Source organism: Lepidochelys kempii, chromosome 3 (genome assembly GCF_965140265.1).
Source record: "Lepidochelys kempii isolate rLepKem1 chromosome 3, rLepKem1.hap2, whole genome shotgun sequence".
In the NCBI taxonomy this organism is placed as follows: domain Eukaryota; kingdom Metazoa; phylum Chordata; order Testudines; family Cheloniidae; genus Lepidochelys; species Lepidochelys kempii.
The window spans coordinates 12396509-12423072 of record NC_133258.1 but is presented as its reverse complement, the minus strand read 5'-3'; the positions used below and the strand labels follow the sequence as shown (position 1 = coordinate 12423072).

The 26564-nt window shown below is 42.0% G+C and overlaps 1 protein-coding gene across 1 annotated transcript in view; it reads left to right on the top strand.

Moving 5' to 3' along the window:
- The window catches only part of TFAP2B (transcription factor AP-2 beta), a 219507-nt gene extending 193170 nt beyond the window's left edge, over positions 1-26337 (top strand). The window contains exon 10 of the mRNA XM_073335731.1: positions 26204-26337. The gene's annotated coding sequence lies outside the window, so the exon portion shown is untranslated. The remainder of the gene's footprint in view (positions 1-26203) is intronic.
- Positions 26338-26564: the final 227 nt, after the last annotated feature.

The window sequence follows — 26564 nt, the reverse complement described above, 5'->3', positions numbered from 1 at the left end:
ACACTGTCTACCGGGCAGTTTTCTTTCAGTTTCTTGCACTTTGATGCACTCATTCAAAAATGTTTTGTAGGAGAGGATCGAATTTGTTAGACGTTTACCTGATCCCTTTGGCTAAAGAAATGGGGAAACTGGTTCAGATAAAATAAGAACAATCCTGCAGCTCTGCCTACCCTTTGAACTGTATTCAAAACATTTCTGGAGGGATAGGGAATGCGGATGTTCTGTGAAAGGTGGTGGTGGTTGTGAGGTACATATGAAGAGTCAAAAATTATGATAATTATATGAGCTTTAAGATTAACACCAAACCCTGAATCTTGACATCGCTGAACTTGGACTCTGAACCTGGATCCATGCTTGAAGTTTGCAGCTGTCCCTTATGTTTATAATATGATGCTGTTTCAGACCAAACTAAGGGGTATTCAAAATCTTGATCCAGATAGAAATTTTCTGGCTCAGTCTCATCTGAACTACTAAATGGTGGAAATACAAAGCTGGGTAGTTTGGGTTTTGTTTTAATAAGTGTCTCAAATCTAACATCTTTAAATTAATCCAGGTGATGTTCTGCAGCATCAGCTAATTTTCAGTGAAATCCAAAGGTTCAGTGGGTGACAATTATTTATTTGTATTCCTGCTGTGAATGCCACACCTGAAGACCCTGACTTGAAGGCCTAATCCAGTCCCCATTGAAATCAACTAGAGGTTTCTATTGACTTCCATATGTACAGAATAAAGAAAAGGAGTGCTTGTGGCACCTTAGAGACTAACCAATTTATTTGAGCATAAGCTTTCGTGAGCTACAGCTCACTTCATCGGATGCATTCAGTGGAAAATACAGTGGGGAGATTTATATACATAGAGAACATGAAACAATGGGTGTTACCATACACACTGTAACGAGAATGATAACTTAAGGTGAGCTATTACCAGCAGGAGAGCGGGGGGGGCGGGGAGGGAGAAACCTTTTGTAGTGATAATCAAGGTGGGCCCTTTCCAGCAGTTGACTAGAACATCTGAGGAACAGTGGGGGGTGGTGAGGGGGAATAAACAAGGGGAAATAGTTTTACTTTGTGTAATGACCCATCCACTCCCAGTCTCAATCAAGCCTAAGTTAATTGTATCCAGTTTGCAAATTAATTCCAATTCAGCAGTCTCTTGTTGGAGTCTGTTTTTGAAGTTTTTTTGTTGAAGAATTGCCACTTTTAGGTCTGTAATCGAGTGACCAGAGAGATTGAAGTGTTCTCAGACTGGTTTTTGAATGTTATAATTTTTGACGTCTGATTTGTGTCCATTGATCCTTTTACATAGAGACTGTCCAGTTTGACCAATGTACATGGCAGAGGGGCATTGCTGGCACATGATGGCATATATCACATTGGTAGATGTGCAGGTAAATGAGCCTCTGATATTGTGGCTGATGTTATTAGGCCCTGTGATGGTGTCCCCTGAATAGATATGTGGACACAGTTGGCAACCGGCTTTGTTGCAAGGATAGGTTCCTGGGTTAGTGGTTCTGTTGTGTGGCGTGTGGTTGCTGGTGAGTATTTGCTTCAGGTTGGGGGGCTGTCTGTAAGCAAGGATTGGCCTGTCTCCCAAGATCTGTGAGAGTGATGGGTCGTCCTAGGATAGGTTGTAGATCCTTGATGTTGCGTTGAGGGCTGAAGGTGATGGCTAGTGGCGTTCTATTATTTTCTTTGTTGGGCCTGTCCTGTAGTAGATGACTTCTGGGCACTCTTCTGGCTCTGTCAATCTGTTTCTTCACTTCAGCAGGTGGGTATTGTAGTTGTAAGAATGGTTTTTCTTTTCTCTACAAAATAAAAAGGACACTAAACTATCTAAACTATCTACCCCCCCACTGTTCCTCAGATGATCTTGTCAACTGCTGGAAAGGGCCCACCTTGATTATCACTACAAAAGGTTTCTCCCTCTCCGCCCCCCCCTCTCCTGCTGGTAATAGCTCACCTTAAGTGATCACTCTCGTTACAGTGTGTATGGTAACACCTATTGTTTCATGTTCTCTATGTATATAAATCTCCCCGCTGTATTTTCCACTGAATGCATCCGATGAAGTGAGCTGTAGCTCACGAAAGCTTATGCTCAAATAAATTGGTTAGTCTCTAAGGTGCCACAAGTACTCCTTTTCTTTTTGCGAATACAGACTAACATGGCTGCTACTCTGAAACCTGTCAATATGTACAGAATGGTTCCCTATAATGCGAGGCACTGTACAAACATAATCCCTGTCCCAATCTAGTCAGTCGAGATGAGTTCAACAGATTCAGTATTTGAAACAATCTTCAGTCAGAAACCTTGCGTTGCATTCATTATTATGCTTTGTTATCTGAGGAACCAACACTTCCACTAGTCATTTCTGTGTCACCTTTGGTGGTAGCTCTTGGATTATAAATGGTTTTCTCATCTGGTGCCATGCAGCCATTAGAGCAACGTTAGATAGTCTGTATCTTTTTTTTTTTTTCCACCCAGAGGTGGATTAAGACAATTCATGTCAAACCTTACCTGTCACCAGCACTACTTATGAAGAAACTGTGCTTTGTTTCTCACCAGGAAGGAATGCAATTTGATCTTCAAAAGTGTTCGTTCATATGTTGAAAAATAATGACACTATTGTGTGTTGTTTAGACAATAGCTTTTGAGTAAATTTGGAGTCTTTGGCAACTTAAAAAAGAAAAGAATGTTCTCTGTTATTGTCAAACCTTACTGTTAAATATCTTGCCGGCTAATATTTAATAGCTACTTTGCCAGCTTGTGCAGATCTTGACAATAATTAACCTGAAGTAATTGCAGTTGCTCCTAATATAGGAACATGTTTATTTTGACATTTTTTAATTTACTTGTTAAATAGTAGGTAAATAGTTAAAAACAGACATAGTTTAAGTAGTAGTAAGAAACTCTATGATAACGTTCACCCTTTGTGCCATATCTGCAGCTTCCCTGAATTTATGCTCAGCACAAACGGGTAAAAGAAGTGACTTTAAAGCACTTTTCTGCCTCCCCCAATTCTGGGATGGACCTGGGTCAAAATTGGCCCCAATGGTAAATTAGAACAGCCCCAGAGCTGCTCTAGCATACAGCAGTTATGATAACCCCAAGGAAATGTTCTGCTGGCTGGCCCAGGCCAACTGGGGCATATTGCTTTCTGGTTCTATCTTCCTTACCCTTCCCAGACTACCCCTATGCCACATTTGCCAGAAGGGAAGATGGAGTATCAGAAAATAACATTGGCTTTATACCAACTAAGGACTTCCCCACAATGAGGAATGTTAATATAAGACTTGTTTGAGGTCTCTTTACACCACAGAAGTTGTCACCCTTAATTGACTGGTATAGGGTCCATGATGGGCAGTATTCACTACCTTGGGTAGTCACATGTTCAAGGTCTGATATTTCATGAATATAAATGGGAGTCTTGTACCACTGGAAATTATTATTAATATTACAGTCGTGCTTAGAAACCACAACTGAGCCCCAGACCCTATTGTGCAAGGCCCGAGCCATGAAACTGAAAAGACAGCCAAGGTAAGTAACACAGTGTCTACACAGACACTGGGCTACACCTCTCGTGGAGGTGGAGTTATTTTAGTGTAGTAGGGCACTGACATCAGCTGGACAAGGCTGTAGTGTGTACACAGACATAAATAGGTTGACGTAAGCTGCTTTACGTTGACCTAACTATGTTGTGTAGACCAGTGGTTTTCAAAGTTTGGGTCGCAGAATGCAAGGCACTGGGTCGCCTTGCTCAACACCCAGGGACCCTGGCAGCCGGCTAGTAAAAACTAGTAGCCCCTATCTGTTCTGACACCGCACTGCACTCCCTGGAAGCAGCAGGTCTGGCTCGTAGGCCGGGGTGCCATGGGGCTCTGAGTGCTGCCCCCGCCCTGACCACAGGCTCTGCACTCCCATTGGCTAGGAACTGCAGGAGAGGTGCTGCAGGAGAGAGCTGCGCGGAGCTGCTTGCACGCCTCTGCCTAGGAGCTGGACCTGCTGGCCACTTCTGGGGCGCAGCACGGTCCATGGTGCTAGAACAGGTGGAAAGCCTGCCTCTGCACCCTGGCTGTGCTGCTGACCGGGAGCTGTCCGAGGTAAGCCAGCACCCAATACCCAGCCTGAGTCCTGAGCCCCCCCCAACCCGGAGCCACTTCCTGCACCCAAACCCCCTCATCCTGGGCCCGACCCCAGAGCCTGCACCCCCAGCCCAGAGCCCTGACCCCCTCCTGCACCGCAACCCCTGCCCTACCCCAGAGCCCCCTCCCACACCCTGAACCTCTCATTCACAGCCTCACCCCACAGCCCTCACCCTGCACCCCAACCCTCTGCCCTAGTCCTGAGCCCCTCCCACACTCAAACCCATCATCCCCAGCTCCGTTGGATCACAGGCATCAACAGTTTTCTTCAAGTGGGTCACCAGAAAAAACGTTTGAAAACCACTGGTGTAGACCAGACCTCAGTCAGAGCCTAATAGTCACTGGTGAACCTATCCTCCATGAACGTATCTAGTTTGTTTTTTAACCCTCTTATTGTTTGGGCCTTCACAATATCCCTTGGCAATGAGTTCCACAGGCTGACTGTGCATTGTGTGAAGAAGAATTTTCTTATGTTTGTTTTAAACCTGCTACCGATTAATTTCATTGTGTGGCCCTTGTTCTTGTGTTATGTGAAGGGGTAAATAATGCTTCCTTATTCACTTTCTCCACACCATTCATGATTTTATGAACCTCTATCATATCCCCCTCAGTTGTCTGTTTTCTAAGCTGTATGGTCCCGTTTTTTTTTAATCTCTCCTCATACGGAAGCTGTTCCAGACCCCTAATAATTGTTGTTGCCCTTCTCTGTATTTTTTTCAATTCTAATATATCTTTTTGAGATGGGGTGACCAGAACTGCAGGATTCAAGGTGTGGGCATACCATGGATTGATATAGTGGCATTGTCATATTTTCTGTTTTATTATCTGTCTTTTAATAGTTTCTAACATGCTGTTAACTCTGTTGACTACCACTGCACATCGAGCAGATATTTTCAGAGAACTCTCCACAATGACTCAAAAATCTTTTTCATGAGTGTTAACAGCTTATTTAGACTCCGTCATTTGTATGTATAGTTGGGATTATGTTTTCCAATGGGCATTACTTTGCTTTTATCAGCATTGAATTTCATCTGCCATTTTGTTGCCCAGTCACCCTGTTTAGTGAGATCCCTTTATAACTCTTCTTGGCCAGTTTGGACGTAGCTGTCTTGAGTTGTTGTGTATTGTCTGCAAACTTTGCAACCTCACTGTTTATCCCTTTCATTTCCCTCTCCTATATAATGCCCATCATTGAAAACATTTTTGTTTTAAACCTGGAGGTACCACTGTGTAGATGCCAGTCCTATTCCAGATCGACAGCATGTTACAGCTAGATTTAGAGCAGTTTTACTTAATGAAGATGTGAATTAGAAGCTGGAAAATAAGATATTGTTCTGTATGTAAAATGAGGAAAATCATGCATAATGCTTCCCCTCATTTGTACGTATCACATTTGCTATTGTCAAGAACAGGATTAACTATCCCTCTTGGGTTGTACATTCCAAAATGCTTAATCTATTCTCCCCTTGACACGACAGAGTAACTCCCATTCATACACACTCATACTTAAAGGAGAAGATACCCTAATTTCTTGGCTTTTATTAATTACCTCCCACTTTCTACTAGCACCCAAAATCACAGAGCTTCTCTTTTGTGGGGAAAAAAAATCTCGCATATAAAGTTCACTATAATGAAAGCCAAGTTAAAAAAATATAAAGATTTAAATTACAGAATGCAGATTATTACCCATTATTTTCACAGTGGGCCTGATTCTCCTCTTGATAGCACCCTGAGAATTCTCTTTCACAGGATGGTGTTCTTATCTGATGGAGCGCTGGTATAGCCAGATCCTGTATCACCTCTTTAACTCCAATATAAGAAGTGTATCAGTAGCAGAAGAGGAACTAGCCGGAGATCTAGCTATTCTCGGTTAGTAGATAGTCCCTTAGAGACCATTGCCAGCTGGCATAAATTGATCAGCCCCAATGGCTTCTCTAATCTATGCTGGGGATGGAGCTGTTCAGGCCAGAAAATCACAGAGCCAAGCTACCTCCCTAATGACCTAGCCCTCCTTCTGTGATGAGCAGATTTCACCATTGTAGGCAATCTAGCCCAATGTGTACAACCGATCGTAGTGGGAAAAGACGCAGATTCAGTGGGTCATGTTGTGATCTCAATTACGCTGGTATAAATCCAGAGAAAATCCATCAAGTGAGATCACCATGTGCCAAAGTACCTGGAAAAAACCCCAGCAACTGTGCTAAGATATGCATTGGTATACTTCTTGTATTTGAGATTAGAAAGCAACTCCCTAAAGTCTTAGAGTCTATTCTTCCAAAGGTCTGGATCTACCATTAAAGTCCAGGAGAGTTTAGCTGGATGACTTGACTCTCCACTTTGCAATGCACAGTTTCCGGGATGCAGTGACACAAAGTGGACACTTCTGAAATGCATAGCATCTTTTACTGAATAAAATACTTTTTTCTACTGAAGTCCTTTTATCAAATATACAGAGTGCCTGTGTATTAATGCTGAGTATACCAGCACCATCGAACTGTCACATCTTGGGTCAAATGAGCTGTTTTACTAAGTATAGGTATTTATTTTTATTTTTTTAAATAAATGGAGAAATTAAAATTTGTTTTTTGTTCTGTGACTTCATCAGGCGGCTTTTGTTTTTGCAGAACCCAAACTACGGGTAGTTCCAATCTCAGTCTCTTTGTATCCCAACCTTCAAAGTCCAGGGGGATCAGATAAGTGGTTCTGTTTCATACCATTTCTAGTCTTCATGTATTTTCAGAAAAAAAGGAAATAAATTGTGTTTTTATTTATTCATATTTATTACATTGTGATGAGACAAGTACAGCAAATGCTTTGGGGATTTCAGAGTCTTTGGTACATTGCAAGACTGAGCCCTTGCTGGAAAACCAGCAGAATACCAGTGTGTGCATGGGGAGAAATGGCTAGGCATTGAAGCTACAAACACTAAAGGAGATAGTGCACTGGACAGGGACTCAGAAGGCCTGGGATCTATTCCTGGCTCAGCCACTGGTCTGCTTGGTGACCTGAGGAACATCACTTCACTTCACTGCTCTTTGCCTCAGTGTCCCCGTCTATAAAATGGGGGTAATACTGACCTAATTTGTAAAGCACTTAGAGATCTACTGATGAAAAGTGCTCTCTTAGAGCCAGGAATTAATAGGAAAATGCTTAACTTTTAAGTATCAGAGCAGCCCCCATGAAGTCAAGCGCTGATGCGTGCAGGATCAGAGCCTTCGTGTCAGTGCCTAAGAAGAGGCGTTTAGCACCATGTACTGCTGGACCCTAAGCCGTTTATTTCTTTTTAAGCAATGTAATTGTTGTTCTATTTCAATGGGGGCATATTCAGACAAAGATCCTGAAGGCCTTAGAAGTTAGTGCTTCAACTAGTTAAATGGATAAACAGTTCCTATATGGCACTTCTCACATTCAGGGTGTTCTAAGCAATTTAAAAAAAAACAGTTAATTTTGAATCTGAACATTTCTGTAATATATTAACACTTCCATTCTGGAATGCAATACACCAATATTAGCAGCATCACTATATGAAATGCAATATTCACACTTTTGATTTATCTGATGATAATTCAAATTATCTCACTTTAACGGATTCCGGATCTGTTAAACCTACAGAGAAATGTGGATCAGATACCGGTTATCTTGTTACAAAAGCATTTGATTTAATTTATGATAGTGGTATATCACAGCCTATATTAATCTCAGAATCACATTGGAATTAACATTATGTCATGTCCAGAATAACCCAAAGCACATATTGAACCAGAAACTTTGGAGTGGAGGAGATATATCTAATTTCCCCACATTGGATAACATGTGTTGATATTCAATACAGGTAGCAAGTGTTCATTTATTAAGGCAAACAGAATAATGTCAGTGGTAGTGCAGGTTTTTACAGCTGTGTTTTCTCTACTATGCAAATTAATTTGCATATCTATATATTGTCTCCAAGTTAGCAGGAGCGTAGCCACAGAAACCATGAGTGGACAAAAGACTCCTTAAGAAGCTCCAGACCAACAACCAGAAAGCCTTTTAGCTGGAAGTCAGCAGACTTTTATGTCAAGCTTGGCTGACTAATTATTGCTTATAATTTGCATTAGGATTAATTAACTAATTAGATAGGAATGTCTGAAGGCAAAGTTATGGCTCTGCTTGTCAAGCTGAGGACTTTAATTATTCTGATATTTTTAATTATAATCAGCTACTGAATGAGAATGACACCGTCAGCTACTATAGCTGATGCTACAGTGGGTAGCGGGGCTGGAGGAATTGTGGGTATTGTACTACTACTTTACCTAGAACCAGTGGAAAGGTATAGCCAGCAACTCAAACATAATAGGAAAGCCTTCTGGCTGCAATAATCATTAAAAGTATGTACACAGCACGAGGCAAACTGTGACAGTTCAGGGTTACGTGTCATGTTAAGAGTGAAGCGGGAACGGCTCTGGAGCAGTAAAGAAGCCAGTATTCTGCTTTGGTTTAATTCTGAGTCTACTCTCGGGTCCATAGAGCCACATTGCTCTATGGAGCATGGTGCACCAGAGAATGCCCAGCCCAGGAAGGGAGCAGGATAAAAGTGGCTTTATGCGTAAGTTAGAGCAGCTCATGGGGTGCTCTAATTTACACCAGCCTATTCAGCACTTTAGAGCCTAGTGCCCCGCAATCTCTATAGAGGCATGAGTAATGGAGGCTCTCACTCTCACCCCTGACATGTCACCTCAGCTCTGTGGGTTTCCAGGAGGCAGCCCTGTGTGATGCCTATACTGAAGGAATTCTCCTCTGATCCCTTATGGCACAATTCCAGCTCCGTTCTGGCTCCAGAGAGGCATATGGGAGCTGTATGGAGGAGAGAATCTGTCCCATTATTGTCTGCAAAATCAGCTAGCACAGATGTAAGATACAATCACAGCAACAGAGTTTACAAGATATCCATCAAGATATAGCAGCGTATCTTGAATCAGCCTTTTATGTATGATATTCTGGCTTAAGGGCATGATTCTGCAAACTCGCCGTGAGTAACTTTATGCAGTGAGTCAACAGGACCTTTCCCTGAGTAGTTACTCCAGTGCATAAGTGTTTGCAGGATTGAGTCTTAACTGTGGTAAGATGGACAAAGAGCAAAATAGCTTCCGACCAGTTCAGCCAGAGATGGCATAAGAACAAACAACACTGAGCTTGTCTGTGCCTATTAGACCATTACACTCGACCCCCACCCCCACTCCCTGCCTTATGCTGTGAGGGAATTACAAGCCCAAGATATTTCAAAATGGCCCATGCTAAACCATGCCTTTTTTGTTAACCTTGTAGAGGGTATGTCTACACTACAGCAACACTGCTATGGTGGTGCAGCTCTGCTGCTGTAGCCCCATTGTGTTCTAAAATGCTTCTTGCGTGAACGGAAGGGTTTTCTTCATCGATGTAGTAAATACACTTCCCTGAGAGTCAGTTACTAGGTCGACAGAAGAAGTCTTCCATCAACTCAGTTGTGTCTACACAGGGGATCTGGTCAACATAACCAAAGCACTCAGGGCACATTATATTTTCACAGCCCTGAGCAATGTCCATCTAATTTTTAAGTGTAGACCAGGTCTTATTTTAAGACATCATAGTGTGAGTAAAGGACAAAACGCCACCCTTAAAGGGACACTATCAGAGAGTTTTAGGGCCAACATTTTAGGTGTAGTATAGAAATAATAAAAAGTTTGACAAAACTCTAGGTGACTAGAAACGCTGTCAGGATACTTCAAAAAAAAAAAGAAGTGTGGGTTGGAGGTGGGAGTTGTTTGTGCTCCAATCGGTGTTGCCAACTCTTCTGTTTTTATCGCAAGTCTTAGGATATTTGGTGTTTTTTCTTAGATTCCCCAGGTCCTGGAATCATGTTATTATGTAAGACCCTAATCTTTCATAAAAATAAGTAAGACTCTGGCTTATGTGGTGGTAGACAAAAGCTTTAAAATGACTTGAGTGCACCCCACAGGCTCAGAAACCAAGTAGATAAACAAAAAATAATAATGCCTACCTCTTCTATAGCACTTTTCATGAGTAGATCTCTAGGTGCTTTACAGAGGAGGTCACTATTATGCCTATTTCACAGATGGGGAAACTGAGGTACAGAGTTGAAGTAACTTGCCCAAGGGAACCCAGGTCTCCCAAGTTCCCCTCCAGTGCACTCTCCAACTCCAAATATATAGATAGAAAGATATAGATATCAATCATGATTTTTTTAAGCCAGTTTCATGATTTTTGGGGGAGAGGGCTGACTCATGCATTCTGAACTGTTGGCATGGCAGTACTGCAGCTTTTAATAATTTAAATTAAAAAAAAAAACCCAGTCCATATTGTGCCATTGACATATAAATGGAACACCTTACTTGATTTCGATGGGAACCTTTGCTTAAAAACTGATGATCTGATATGGCCCTCCGTTTCTTTTTCCTTGACACCAAGTCCTCTTTACATGAGTGTAAATGAGGGTGTAAAGAAATCTTAGCGTAAATGAGAATCAGGCCCTTAAGTGCTTTCCTAAGTCAGGGCTTAAGAACATGCTACTCAGGAAAGAATTTAATGACTAACTTTACGCATGTACTTACGTCTTACTGATTTAAATGGGACTCAGGGCAGATCTACATTATGGGGCTAAGTTGACCTAAGTTACACAAATCCAGCTACAGGAATAACATAGTTTAGATCGACTTATTGCTGCGTCTACACCATGCTGGGTCGACGGGAGAAACTTTCCCGTCGACTTACCTCATGCTTCTCATTCCGATGGAATACTGGAGTCAACAGGAGAGCGACTGGCGGTTGATTTAGCGGGTGGATTGATCGCTGCAGCGTCAATCCATGGTAAGTGGAGACAAGCCCTCTGTCACACGGTTAAGTGCTTTCCTGAGTAGGAATGCTTTCTTGAAAGAGGGCCTTCCTGTTGAGAATTATAGTGCTACTTTCTGTGAGATTTCCCATTGACTACAATGTATTTTCAGGAGCTGGGCCTTGTGATGGTCAGCTCTTAAGCCTGTTTATTTGTTATATATTTTTTATAAAACATAATAAACAACAAAATACAACTATAATAATTTACATAATAGGGAAATACATAATGTGATTAAAATACACTTTTGGAAATCTATTTAAACCCTGATTCTGCAAACATAACATACATGGAAAAATTTTACTTGTGTGATCACTCCCCTGGGTTTAATGGGACTACTGATGTGTAGAGTTACACTTGTATGGAAGTCTTTACAGGATTGGGACCTTGAAGTGTAAGCTCCTTGGGGCCATATTTTTGTTCTGTGTTTGGGCCAGGGACTTATTTTCGTTCTGTGTATATAGTACCTTGCATAATGGGGCCCTGGTTTATATTTGAGGTCCCTAGGCACTAGTGCAATAAAATAAATAAATAAAATCACTAAAAAAGCACCTATGTGTACGTATTTGCTACTACTATTATCTACTACTATTAAAAATAGTAACTGACTAGGTATGGAAAAGGAGGTTTGGAAAGATTGTTGTAGTACAGGGATCGTCAATCTTTGGCACGTTGCCAGTCAGGGAAATCCGCTGACGAGCCGGGACGGTTTGTTTACCTGCAGCGTCTGCAGGTTCAGCCGATCCCTGCTCCCAGTGGCCGTGGTTCACCGTTCCAGGCCAACGGGGGCTGCGGGAAGCAGCGCGGGCCGAGGGATGTGCTGGCTGCTGTTTCCCACAGCCCCCATTGGCCTGGAACGGTGAACCACGGCCATTGGGAGCTGCGATCGGCCGAACCTGCAGATGCTGCAGGTAAACAAACCGTCCTGGCCCGCCAGCAGATTTCCCTGCTGAGCCGCGTGCCAAAGGTTGTCGATCCCTATTGTAGTATCTGAAGATTTTTTTCTTTGTAACATAAATATTTCTCAACCATGTTTTCAAATTGCAAACCACACATTCCATCATTTTAGACTACATAGTGCCCTCAGAATTGCATCTGACTCTCAAATTGAAACCAATGAAGGGGCCAGAAGAAAGTGTGAGTGGGTATAAGTTGAAGTACGTGCACAAAAAGGTTCCACATTTTTCCACCCTCCTGTTACTTGCCTTTTCCTCTATAGCCCTTGCCATGCATGCTACCACATCACAGACTCATTCGGCCCAATTCTGCTCTCAGTTACGACAGTGAAAATCTCGAGTAACGTCATTGACATCAGTGGAGTTTTTCCAGATTCACACTATTGCAGCTAACAATGGATTTTGACCTTAGACCTTAGTTTTCTGACTGCATGTCGAATGAGAGATCTGGAATGAGATGCAAACACAACGAGCTAGATTGACAGTTGGCCCTACAGGAGCATGCAGGGGAGCCAGGGGGTGAAAGACCCCCCCACCCATCCATCTACCCCTGCCCTCTGTGGGTATGTCCATACTGTAACTGAGAGGAAGCATCTCCACTCAAGCTACTGTGCTAAAAATAGCAGCGTGAACACTGCGGCATGAATGGCAGCTTGGACTAGTCACCAAAGTTCAGACCCACAGGGTTGGGAGGGCTCGCACTCAGGTGGATAGCCCAAGCCGTTGCCCATACTGCAGTGTCCACACTACCAGAGGATGCTGTGAAGGCCAAGACTATAACAGGATACAAAAAAGAACTAGATAAGTTCATGGAGGATAGATCCATCAATGGCTATTAGCCAGGATGGGCAGGGATGGCGTCCCTAGTCTCTGTTTGCCAGAAGCTGGGAATGGGCGACGGGATGACCTGTTCTGTTCATTCCCTCTGGCACTGGCCACTGTCGGAAGACAGGATACTGGGCTAGATGGACCTTTGGTTTTACCCAGTATAGCCATTCTTATGTTCTTATGCACACTGCTATATGTAGCATGCTGGCTCAAGTGCAGTTAGCCCATGTCTGGCTAGCTGGGCTGGGAGGCTTGCTCTCCGCTGCCGTTTAGACATACCCTTCATGGTACGCATGGGCTATTCAGATCCTGAATCTGGATGCGGCGGGGGGGAAGGGGAGAGCAAGGTCTATGTGACCAATATCCCCCTGCAAGGAAGTGGGGGGCAGAGAAGGGCAGGGAGGGGTGGGGAGCAGGTGGATTTGTGTCTCCTTTCCCGCAAGTGCTAGCCAGCAAAGCTGGCTGAATACTAGAAGGACTGTCTGCCATATCTGGTTGTGGGATGGTGCAGCAGACTGCCCCAATATGCACAACAGGAGATATGGAGGAATAGTCACTCAGAGGGTCATTATAATTCCTTCCCTGGACTGCTCCTGGGGAGGAACAGCTATTCCCCACCCCTCACACAGGGCTGAGAGTAAACTATTAGACTAGCTCTGGATGAACCGTGAGACTGGTGACGCATACTGAAACACACATCTGTTTGCATTCCCTTATTAAACACCCCAGTACCACTATTTTAAAATGAAGGATCTGATTCTGATCTCATTTACACTGGAGCGAATCCAAGGTGACTAAATTGAAGTCACCAGTGGGAAACAGGTGTGACATCAGTATCATGTTTGTAACCACTGTGGTCAAACACATCATTGTTTTTGTTCCCCCTAAACACAAGCCCAATTCTGCCTTCCAACATGAGCCCACATGAAAGGCAATGGGCAAGGCCAAGCTTGGACCCAAAAAACGGGTAGCATTTTTGCATTCAATAACGTATCTCCAAATAACAGAATAATTTTTACTCCAAACATAGACACTTGTTTAAAAGGGTAATGTTTTAAGCTTTCTGCCTCCTAGCCAACTATCTCTAATCTAATTAGAGCTTTCCACCCTAACATGGCCACGGGCAGGACTAGAATACATTCACTACTCCAAAGATGCAGTTCACCTCAGGCCTTTTCTACTCCCCACTTCCTCAGAAAGTTCTGAATATACTTTGCAAAGTATTTCCTCTCAGTTTTAGCAGGTTAGCGCAGCTCCTACTCCCCGCTCCCAGTGATGACCCCAAAATGTCAGGCCTTGTTCTCCTTGTATTTACACCAATTAGCTTTTGTCAGGGAGAGTGAAAAGAGAGGAGGAGCTGTTGGCACTAAGTCTGCCTCAAATGGTTGTTCCAGCCCGTGCTGCTAAAGCACTCATTTAGGCGGGGTCTCTGAAGGGAAATTTCAAATGTTACTCTTGCAGGAATAACAGCTAAGAAGAAGGGTGATCTTGTGGTTAAGTCATTGGCCTGGGACTCAAAAAGTGTGGGTTAAATGCTTTACTCTACCTCAGACTTTCTGTGTGTGACCTTGAGTGCCTCATTTGGTCTCTCCATGCATCAGTTTGCATTCCACAAATAGGCCAAAAATGTTCCCTTTATTTTACCTATTAAGACTATAAGCTCTTTGCAGCAGGCAACGTCTCTTCCTATATACACACACCACTTAGCACAGTGGGGTCCTAATCTCAGTCGGGACTGCCAGGTGATATTGTAATACGAATACATAACATAGGCGTGGGAACGAGGGGGCAGAGCATCCTAGGTTTTGCATGGGGTCCTGGCTGCCAGCCCCGCACCTGGGGCTCCGCCACCGCTCCCAGCCCGGGACTCCACACCTGCCCCCAGCTGTGGCCCTAGCCTCGGCCCCATTACCTCTGTCCACGTCTCCCGCTCCTGGAGCCATGGCCCTGCTCCCGGCCCTAGCTCTAGGGGGTGGTGAGAGGCACGGGCAGAGGGAAGGGGGAGTGCAGCTGCTGTACGCACACTCTAAAAACAGCCCCAGTGCCACTGCATAATAATAAAATATCATTTAAATGTAGAGACATCACCACTTAATATTAATCCGTTACTTAACAGGATTTTTAACATCAAATTAAATCTCTGGATTTCCAATTCACATTAGCAAGGGAGACAGTTTGAGTCACAAACTGCAGTACACACAGGTGCTATCCCTAAATAACAGTGGCAGAATCTCAGGGCCCGTGAGATCTCACATTACAACACCCAATATTAATCTCATATACACACTACTTTTGTAAAACAAAGCCTTGAGCTTAACAGCTGCCAAACCTTTCCAAATGGTGCCCACAAAGGACTGAGCAATAGGACTGAATGAAACCCACTGGTTTGAGTGACTCAAAATCAAAGGATTTAGTTCACCTGAGTTGTGATATTCAATTTCTTGGAATTTCAGATTCACACAAACATTGAAAATGTCAAGTAACCCATTGTGAGATCACTATAAAATTTCCGAGTCTTTTTCTACATACCCCAAAATAAAGTATACAGAGTGCATAGTCAGGATACAGAAGATAAGGTCTGCAAGAGTCCCTGTGAATAGTATCTTTTGCTGTGTAAGGATCAAATTTGAATCTCAATTACACCAGTGTAAATCTAGAGTAACTTCAGTGAAGTCAAACATGTACAACAATGTATCTGAGATCAGAATCTAACCCCTAGTTAGTAGTACCTGTGAGATATTGTATTTTAGAATTGTCTTATACCCAACCCAGACTGGGTTTTCTACTCATTTATTTACTGGATATAACATGATGACAAAGGAAAGTGTAAATCCATTTCTTAATGGCAGGTTTCAGAGTAACAGCCGTGTTAGTCTGTATTCGCAAAAAGAAAAGGAGTACTTGTGGCACCTTAGAGACTAACCAATTTATTTGAGCATGAGCTTTCGTGAGCTACAGCTCACTTCATCAGATGCATACCGTGGAAACTGCAGCAGACTTTATATAAGTCAAGCAAATAACAGATGACACAGAGAAGGCTGAAGTATTTAATTTTTTCCCCAGCCTTCACTAAAAAAGTTAATTATGACCTAATACTTAACGCTATTAAGATTAACAACAAGGGGGAAGGATCTCAGGCCAAAAAAGGGAAAGAACAGGTTTCAGAGTATTTAAATAGCATAGATACATTTAAGTCATCAGGTCCTGATGAAATTTACCCTAGAGTGTGTTAGGAACTAGACAAAGCAATCTCTGAACCATTAGGAATTATGACTGAAAACTCACAGATGATGAACCAGTTCCCAGAAGGACTGGTGAAGGGCAAGCATAGTACCTATCTTCAAAAAAGGAAAATGGAGAACCTGGGGAATGATAGACCCTTCAGCCTAATTTTGATACCTGGAAAGATAATAGAACAAATTATTACTCACTTTGTAAGCATCTACAAGATAATAGGGCGATAAAGAATAGCCAGCATAGATTTCTCAAGATCAAATCATGTGAAATCAACCTAATTTCCTTCTTTGAGAGGGTTACTGGCCTAGTAGAAAGGGGGAAGCAGTACATGTGATATATGTTGATTTTAGTAAAGCTTTTGACACAGTTCTACATGACAATCTCATAAGCAAACTAGGGAAACGTGGTCTTGATGAAATTACTATAAGGTGGATGTGCAAAACTGGTTGAAAGACCTTACTCAAAGAGTAGTGCTGTAAAACGGGAAGGATGTATCAAATGGGGGCCCACAGGGATCTGTCTTGAGTCTAGTACTATTCAATATTTTCATTAGCAACTTGGATAATGGAGTAGAGAGTATGCTTATAAAATTAGTGGATGACACCAAGCTGGGAGTTGCAAGCATTTGGGAGGACAGGGTTAGAATTCACATTGATCTTGATAGATTGGAGAATTATGGTAGTCTGAAATCAATAAGATGAAATTCAATAAAGACAAGTGCAAAGTACTGCACCTAGGAAGGAAATATCAAATGCACAAATGCAAAAAGGGGAATAACTAGGTAGGTAGCAGTACTGCATAAAAAAAGACCTGAGGATTATAGCGTATCACAAATTGAAGATGAATTAACAGTGTGAAGTTGTTTGGAAAAAGGCAAATGTCATTCTGGGATGCATTAATCGGAGTGTTGTAGGTAAGACATGAGAGGTAATAGTTCCTTTCTACTCAGCACTGGGGAGGCCTCGATTGGAGTATTGTGTCTAGTTTTGGGCACCATGCTTTAAGAAAGATTTGAGAGAGTCCAGAGGAGAGCATTAAACATGTTACGAGTTTTAGCAAATATGACCTATCAGTATAGAGTGAAAGAATTGGGCAGGTTTAATCTAGAGAAGATAAGGATGAGAGATAACATAATAATAGTTTTTAAATATGGAGAAGATTGTTGAGAGTAAAAAGGTAGATAAGGTAATAGTTTGTATTATTCCAAAGAGGATAGTGATCAATTGTTCTGCATGTCTACTGAAGGTAGACTTAAATCTTAGATTGCAGCAAGATTTAAGTTAGATATTGGGAATAACTTTCTGACTATAAGACTAGTTAGGCACTGGAACAGATTACTAAGGGATGTTGTGGATCGTAATTGGAGGTTTTTAAAGAACAAGTTAGACAAACATCTGTCAGGGACGGTCTAGGTATTCTTAATCCTGTTTCAGCACAGGAGGATAGACTAGGATGACCTCTTGAGGTCCCTTAGAGCTCTATACTTCTGTGACGCTACAATTTTAAAAGTCATCACAGTGTGGGGGAGCATGTGATGACTTCTTGTTTGAAGTGGTCCCTTCAGAAGTATGTGAGGTCATAGAATCATAGAAGATTAAAGTTGGAAGAGACCTCAGGAGGTCATCCAGTCCAACCTTCTCCTCAAAGCAGGACCAACCCCAACTAAATCATTCCAGCCTGGGCTTCATCAAGCTGGGCCTTAAGGTACAAGATATGATTTAGTTTAGATGAAGGAAAACAAGAAAGGACAAATGTGATATCTGCAGAAGAGAGCACAGCAGGTGTATGTCTTCTTTTTGCATTCACTCTGAGAACAACATGACTGAGGCCTCTGCGTGCAGACCCAGGTCTTAGAAAATATACAGGAAAAGTACACAGAAAACTGAAGACATCACAGTTCCATAGCTACAAACAAAACAAAACCCATGTCTAAATTTAAATCTGACACATTAAACATTTACTTCAGCTTTAGGGAACAAAAGCAAAAAGTTTTGTACCTACAGATAAGGCAGTACAGCCCATGGACGTGAGATTTCCAGCCTGGGTTGACACACTCGGGCTCACACTACCATGCTAAAAATAGCGGTGTAGATGTTGTGGCTCAGGCTGGAGTTCTGGCTCTGTAGCCTCGGGAGCTGGGTGGGCTTCAAAGCCCAAGCTCCATCCTGAGTCACAACTTCTAAGAGTTATCTACACTGCATTTTTAGCATTTTTAGAATGCTAGCTTGAGCCTTGCAAGCTCGAATCTGTTGACCCAGGCTCACTGCAATGGGCTTTATCAATCATAGGTTCTTACGCAGACTCCAACACCACAGTATCTGAGCACGTCACAAGCCTGAATGTATTGATCCTCAGAACACCCCTGTGAGGTAGGTAAGTGCAACTATCCCCATTGTATAGATGGAGAACTAGGGCTCAGAGAGGCTAAATGACTTGGAAAAGGTCATACAGGAAGTTTGCAGCAGAGCAGGGAATTGAACCCCCATCTCTAAAATGGCTGACTCATGCCCTAGCTACTAGGCCATCCTTCCTCTCTAACCAGCACGTGAAAAGGGTCAAATTATTCATTTCAAGTTCTGCAACCAGATCCTGTCACTGACCATTAGTTATTGGGCTCAGTCCATTTCCATGTAGATAGGTGTCCACATCACAAGCCCACAACCATATCTGGTGCTAATCATCAGCCTTGCTGGCAATCTCAGCAGAGGAATGATACACTGAATGAGCCTGGAAAGTAAACTATCCAGAGCAGTGTTGAGATTATTCACAAAGCAGCATCGTTAAGCTACCAGTTCTGTGGGTAAACAGAGAGCTTCCTTCTCCAGGGTTGTCAAGCCAATGCCTTTCATAAGCAATGAGGTCAACATTTTTCTAACTCAGGTGCTTTAAAATTATGCAGCTGTATCCATGTATATGTATCTAATTCTGGACTGAGTTTCAGAGGTCCCAAGCACACACAGAGACCTCTAAGGTCATTGAGAAATGTGAGCTCCCAGTGCTTCAGGAAATCAGAGCACAGATTTATGGCCCAAGATCAGGCCCAGGACTTAGGAGACCTAGGTTCTATGGCTAACTCTGCCACTGACCTGCCAGGTGACCTTGGACAAGTCACTTCACCTCTCTGTGCCTCAATTTTCCTATCTGCAAATGATATTGACCTCCTTTGTGAGAAGCTTTTGAGATTTATTGATGAAAAAATGCTATCTAAGAGGTATTCTCATTTTATTAACTTTAAGCATGTCAGCAGTACTAATAAAGTCTTCCAAGGCAGTCAATGGTACTATCCACAAACTTAAAGTTAGGCATATGCTTAAATCCCTTGCCCTTCAAGAGCCTAGATACCTAAATCTGGGTTCACATGCCTAATTCTCGGCATGGCCTTCATGCCAACAATTAGGTATGCCAGATGGTCTTCATTCACCCATTTTATTTTTTAAATGGACATACAAAAAACAATGCTTGGAAATTACAGGGATTCTAGGGAATATTCTGGATATTTTAGAGACATTATAGCTAGGTACAGCTGTTTTCAGAAACAAAACCAATAAACTGGAACCAAATCTACTTATAATAATTAGTGATGGGAACTTTTCTGTCATTAAGACTGACATTATAGAGAGGGAATATTTGTTTCCATCTAAGTACAAAGAGGACAAATGCTTGGAAGACAAACGCTATTATACAATAGTGAAACCATTCCCAAAAATCAAACAAATAATAAGGCAATAAGTGTGTTCAAATGAAATCTTGAGAGCTATGAATAGAGAGACAAATTGGACTCTAGTCTTCCTCTCAGTCAAATCCATCACCTTCTCATACTTGTCATAGCAGAAAAGTGAAATAGAAAAAGCTTTATCACTGGAGCTTTATCTACGATCTCTCCAAAGTGACTTATTAGGGATGGGGAACAGGATAATAGGCTGGAATCATTTAACAGAAAAAAAATATAGGACCAAATATCATACTAAATACATAATAAATATTTAAAACTGGAAAATGTTTGAGTTTGATAAGACCACTTATCACTAATCCCTCTCTGAACCCTCTCTATAATAATACTTGATGTTTATTGTATAAAGCAATATCATGACCTCTACTTATTATTATTCCTATCTTGGAGTTTTATATGGCCACCAACTACCGTAGTATCAGAGTATCTTCTACATCAAATCAATAGCAATAATAAAGTGCCTAGTCGACTTCATGGAGTGTCTGGCACATCTCCTGTTTGGGGGGTCAAAATTGCTTCAGGGAGGTTTGGTGGGTTTTTAAAGATTTTATTGCTTTCCTCTCTTATTTTGGTCGGTAGGGGTTTAAGGTTAGATGGTAGTATCATCAGCTTCATTATGATCTTAGAACACACATACTTCTCTGCTATGTCTTTGTTTCTTTAAGTTGTAAGGAGAAATACCGACGTGATAGCTTCAGTCCCACACATGATTAAGAGCCCAGAGACTTTTAAGAATGTACCAAAGCCTCAGATGGTGTTAACTGATACAGCTCCACTGAGGTCCATGTAGCTATGCTGATTTATCCCAGATGAAGATCTGGCTCTTTGTAGTCCCCTGTCTCCTAAAATTCTTTTTTCATGTTTTGCCAGCTCCTCTTGCTTCCCAGCTCAAGTTCTTCTTCACTCCTCCATTTCTCTCCCCCCCCCCCCCCGCCAGCTTCTGAAATATGTGATGAGCATGGAGAGTGCAGGATGGGTTGTATGGACAAATCAGGGCCTTGTTCCTTGCTCTCTTTAATCCACAAGACTCCCCTGACTGTTGGGAAGACCCTGCTCTGGCTATGTGTGTACAGGACAAAGAGGGAACGTTAATGACTGGACTAAAAGAGACAGCCAGTAGTTTACAGGTCACCCAGAAATCTCATACTGCTCTACGTCTGGAGGATGGTGAGGAATGGAGGGAGAGGAGTTGATTTACTGGGGCCCAAAAGAGGGAAAGAATTCTGGGTGGATGGAAATTCAAATCTCTCTCCAGGCATCCCTCTAACAACAAACAACTCCTCTCCCGAGCCTCTCGCTTGGCTATAGTAACTCTTGGGGAGTTGCCATCATGATGTTCATTATTAATTCCTAATAGAAAGGATGTTCACAACAATAAATATTCCACCAATTTAGGTTTTGATCTACTGAAAAGAAGCAACAATTGGAAAAACCTATGAATGCCCCCTAGAAATATATGCATTTCCTTCTATAAGTTCTGCCATCACCCAGTACCTTTGCACCCTCATAACTCTAAAAATCAGCACCTACAAAATTAATCACGTCCCTTCTGATGATTAGATAAACCCTTGCCTTCAAGATTTAATGGTTATAGCTGTGTACCATGGGTACTCCTTAATGCCATACAAATACTTAGCCAAAGGCCTGCCTCGGTAATTAAGCCTTAATTTCTGCCTTGAAGGCAGCCAACTATGGCTGTGATGAACCATCAGAGGAAGGGAAATGCGTGTTTAGATTAAATACATGGTGGGGATTTCCCCCCTAATGCTTGGAATTCTCTTTCCCAAGAGGTTGCATCCACTTTATTGAGATTAAAAGAAAAAAATATGGACAATTATCTAACACAGATGCTGGTCACACTAGATATATTTTTGGTATAAACTGTATTAGATTCTTAGCACAGGTGCCTCTTGTTCTCTTCTATAGGGCTGAACTGCTCACTCTAGAGTCAGGAAAGGATTTCCCTGTGTGGTACATTGGCAGGGACCGTAGGATATTTTTTGCCTTCTCCTTTCTCACTGATCAGGGATCAGGTGGGTAGATGCACACAATAAATTTCAGAGATTTCCCGGGGGCGGGTGTTGAGCATTGATGGCCTTTCTTTTCATCTTGTCTTTCTATTAAAAGTTGCTTTCAAAGTATTTTGGTTGTCCTTTGGAGAAGTATAACTGTAGTCCAGATGAAGATAGGAGTGGATAAATCATATATGACTGATGCACTATATTCTTTTGAAAAACCATTCACTCTTATAGGATATACACATAGGATACATTATAGCCTTTAAATAACTAAAGGTACCTTCCCTCTCCCCCCCGCCCCCCGTGCAAATTTGATATAAAAGAAGCTCTTAAAATGTTTGTCTCTTATATTCTTTGCTCAGATGAAAATTCCCTGCACTTTTGTTCATGTAAACACAGAATTAGTCTCCTGCAAGTTTAGGTGGTGGCAGTTCCTGAACACAGTTATATTTTGCAGATAACAGGATTAGCTTGGATGTGGGTAATAAGTTGGTGAATCTCCCCCTGGCCATTTCTCAACACTGTGAGAGCACTAATCCTTTATGCTTTGATGTCTTCTAGTTTTCCATCAGGTGCAGCTCGGCACATTTGTCCTGGGGCAGTCAGCGCTCTTATAAGATCTCATAGTGTCCTCATTAGCTGCGCCTATTTACCCAGCCAGCCTGTTGAACCCAATTTATAGTTTATGTGATTAATTCCCAAAGTACAGTAAACTCTAGCTTTAAGGCTCTCTATTATACGACTGCATCTCATATAAGGGCAAACACTAGCTAGTGCTCTTTTGTTATATGGCTTCCCCATATATAAAACTATAATAATTTTGCTCTCAACTACACATTAAACATCATTATATATACCTCCTTTCAGACATATAGCCCATAAAAATGTTACACATTGGCTCATAAAGAAACAAGCATATGAGAAGGTCATTGCTTACTTTTTCTCTTTTTTTTAATCTTTGTTTTTAACGCTTTCTATTGCAATTATTGGTATTGTTGAGTGAGTCTAACAAGGCACATAATTTACAACTGTTTATCCATCAAATTGACGGTCACAAAGGCTTTAGCAATCAAAGTAGCAGCCCATATCCACTGGCACTTTTTTCTTAAACATGCAGGTTTTGTAGACAAAAGACTTATGTTGTGAATTTTTATACAGCCTTTTAAGTCAGCTGATAACATCAGTCAGCTTCACCGTATTTGCTCCTATTGGGATATGAACTTCAAGAGTTGGATCTTGCTGGCAATTTGCATCCAAAAGAACTTTATATCTTTTTTTTTTTTTGCCAGTGGATGATCATTTCCGTCTGTCTCAGCTCAGGGGTTCATAGGGAAAGACACCCTGAAACAGCTTTCCCTCCTTCTCCTGTCCATCTTTTCCACACTTCCAGTTTCAAAAAGCACAGCTCGTTGGGTGAACCAATTCCTTTAGCTGTAGCCTATCAGTGAATAGACAAACAAGATCACACAATCTCTGAGCCTTTGGGGCCAGATACTTTGATAACCTTACTCACAATGAGAGCTGGAGTATATAGGGCTACTTGTGTAGTAAGGGGCTAACGCTAAGTGAGTTATGGTATCAAAACCAATATCCTTTACATGCAGAGACCTATACAGAGGGTAAGCACAGTTCACTTTCAGTAGTACCCTACCTCCCAAGCAGCTCCATTAGACTCAATTGGACTAGTTGTGTAATAAGACAACACACCTCATGAGTAAAGTGGCAGAATTGGACCTTAAATGGCTTGTGAATGGTGTAGATGTAAACTCTGGACCCTGAGGATCTGATTGTGACGTCACACCAGACTTATACCATAGGTTTCAGTGGACACTCCTGATCTACATCAATGTAAGAGCTGAACCAGCCCTGGAAGAGGCTGTTTAGCTACAAATCTGGTACAATACAGGTCGCAGCAGAGCAAGCTTCCCCTAGGCTGCCTCAGTAATATGCCTTGAATTTGACCTTCAGTGATCAACCACCTCTAGGGGTGACAGAATAATTCAGTCTCCATGCCCTTTCATCCTTCAGCAGTTCTAATGAGACTGTGGACATCTGTCACAAAGAGCTGGATGGAGGCAACTTATCTATCTATCTATCTGATGGGGGAGGTGACTCTGGGAAACCATCAGAGAGAAAAGTCTTTATTCCTTATTATCTTGTGACTCAGAGGTAAAGATCTGCCTGTTGCCAATTCCTGTATCCATCCTGTTCTCTATAGGACCCACACTGCTTGTGCCCAGGAGAGATAGAACTATTCTGGATTTTGATATTTTGCCATCCTCATCAGACCTATCTGTAACTAGCTAAATACAGAAGACAAAGCCACTTAGCCTACTAGCTGAACAACTTCATGCCAAATGCCCAGTAGCCCAGTGCTCAGCCACAGAATGGGCCGCATGCTCCTAGTGCTCAGCAGCTGGAACTCCCACTGACGATAGACTGAACACGAAACACTTATCGGATTGGGTCCAGGAAGTCTCCCTAGAAGAAAGTTGGTCACCAAGGAGTCGTCAGTGGGCCTGATTCTTTTGTGGCAGATGAAAGAAAGTGAACAAGCTCCACCCACTACACGTGGAAAGACCATTATTAGAGATGATCAAAATTTTCCCAAAGAAAAAATTTCTGGTGGGAAACTTGGATATGTGGGAAAGTGGCTTTTCCCACCTTTTGACTTTTTCCCAACTGGAAAACTTTGTGAAACAGTAAGAAAGTGGGAAAGAAACCACTTTCCCACATTTTTGGAATTTCCTGTGGGAAAACCAGAATTTTCCAAATGAAAAATTTCTAAGGGGAATTTTTCACATGAGAATATTTTCAGGAAAAATCTAGGTTTTATAGTTGCTTATATTATAGTAGCACCTAGAGGTGCCAAACCATCATGAGGGCCCTACTGTGCAAAGTGCAGTACACATAATAAGTGACAGTCCTGCACTGAAAATCTTACACTCTAAATAGTCAAGACAAACAAAGGGTGGGAGAAAGGCTTAGAATGTACAACCAGAAGATTGGGAGCTAAGGCACAGAGAGATTAAGGGCCATATACTAAACCTCTCATTTTCACTAGTGAGCAGTGACTTGCCATAGGTCACACAGGAAGTCAATTACAGTCCAGTGCATAATAAATTACAGTACAGCACAAGTTACAGAAAAATAAATTCTAGTCTACATTCAAATTGTGAGCAAGTGGACAATCTGAAGCAGCCCCAAGGCAGGTTTAAATTGCTCTGGTAACAAACTGATAGGATGAGTTACTGCTGATATGGATGCCCTAATGATCTCATGCCGATAATATTCTGTTTCCTTAACTGTGCTTCGATGTTTTGCTGAATATACTTAGACTCACACTATGGACAATAGAGAGAGAGCACCATTCCAGTACAGGAATACACGCTCAGGTACAGCAGATTTTGTATCTGGTAGGTCAGCCCTTGATTTTCAGAATTGTTTAGCACTCGCGACTCCAGCGGACGTCACCCGGAGCTGCAGATACTCAGCTGCTCTGAACATAAGGCCCCAGGTACACAGTGGCAATGTATTGTGTATATTCATACCCAAGACAGATTACCATAGCTTCCTGCCCACTTCTAACGGACAGTTGGAGCAGATTATTCCTTTCCTGAGATTCAAAACTTCCTTCCAAAAAGCCGGTCAAATTGCCATATTCTGCCCATCCCTGATAAAGTACCGCTATAGAATTAATAGGGCTGACACCAGTTCGGTTCTATAGAACATACAAGAAAAGGAGGACTTGTGGCACCTTAGAGACTAACCAATTTATTTGAGCATAAGCTTTTGTGAGCTACAGCTCACTTCATCGAGTGCATTCAGTGGAAAACATACAGTGTTCTGCAGACATTGTTCTAAAAGGTATAGAACTGGTTAGAGAATTATAGAATTCTGCTATAGAATTCCATAGGCTGATGTAAACGTGGAAACAGTTTCTCTGTTAAATTCTCTAGGATTCTTCCATAAGGGCTAAAATGGCATTAGCACAAGGGTAACTGGAGGCAGAATTTGGCATATAATGCCTGTAAGCATGATTCTGCTGCTAATAACTACAATCCAACATATACTGTAATTAAGACAATAGGGTTTGCTAATATCAGATCTGATTATTCTAGCCACAAATACAGCTGGGGAAACTTTATCAGATAATCAGACTTTGATTTTTATTAATTTGTTATTCAGAAATGTTGGACAATGATTTATGCAAACATATTTTGCTATTTGTTAGTCTTGAGAAGAGCTGGATGCAGAAGGTGTGGGGGAGAAACTGCAAACCTTTTTTGGGGGGAAAACTACCCCTCAGCCCCAGCCCCCTGGTTTTTCCCCAGAAATTGGAAATTTTAAAAAATTTAAACGAGCTGTATTCATAATGTGTGATTGGTCCCACAGATCATATAACGGTGTTTCTTCTTCCTGAATAGATGACTAAAGGAGGGGTCTCAATGTGATTTCAGGATGGTCTTATGAACACTTCCTGTGGGAATCCTCAAATGAGCACATGAGCATTTGCACCAGAACTTGTGAAACTCTTTCTGCAACCACTACAGTGAACAAAATCATTCCTGAGAAGAACCCTGGGAAATGAGTAATATGGATCATGTATACTAATTGTTGTGTTGAATTTGTGGTTCATATTCGTCAATAAATACTTTTCAGTATTAACCTGGTCTAGTTACAAGCAGCCTGCCGCATATGAATAGTCTATAAGTAAGGAGACTTTGTAGCATTTGGGTAAGTAGCACAACCAAGGTTTTAGAAAATAGGTGCCAAATTTATGCATGT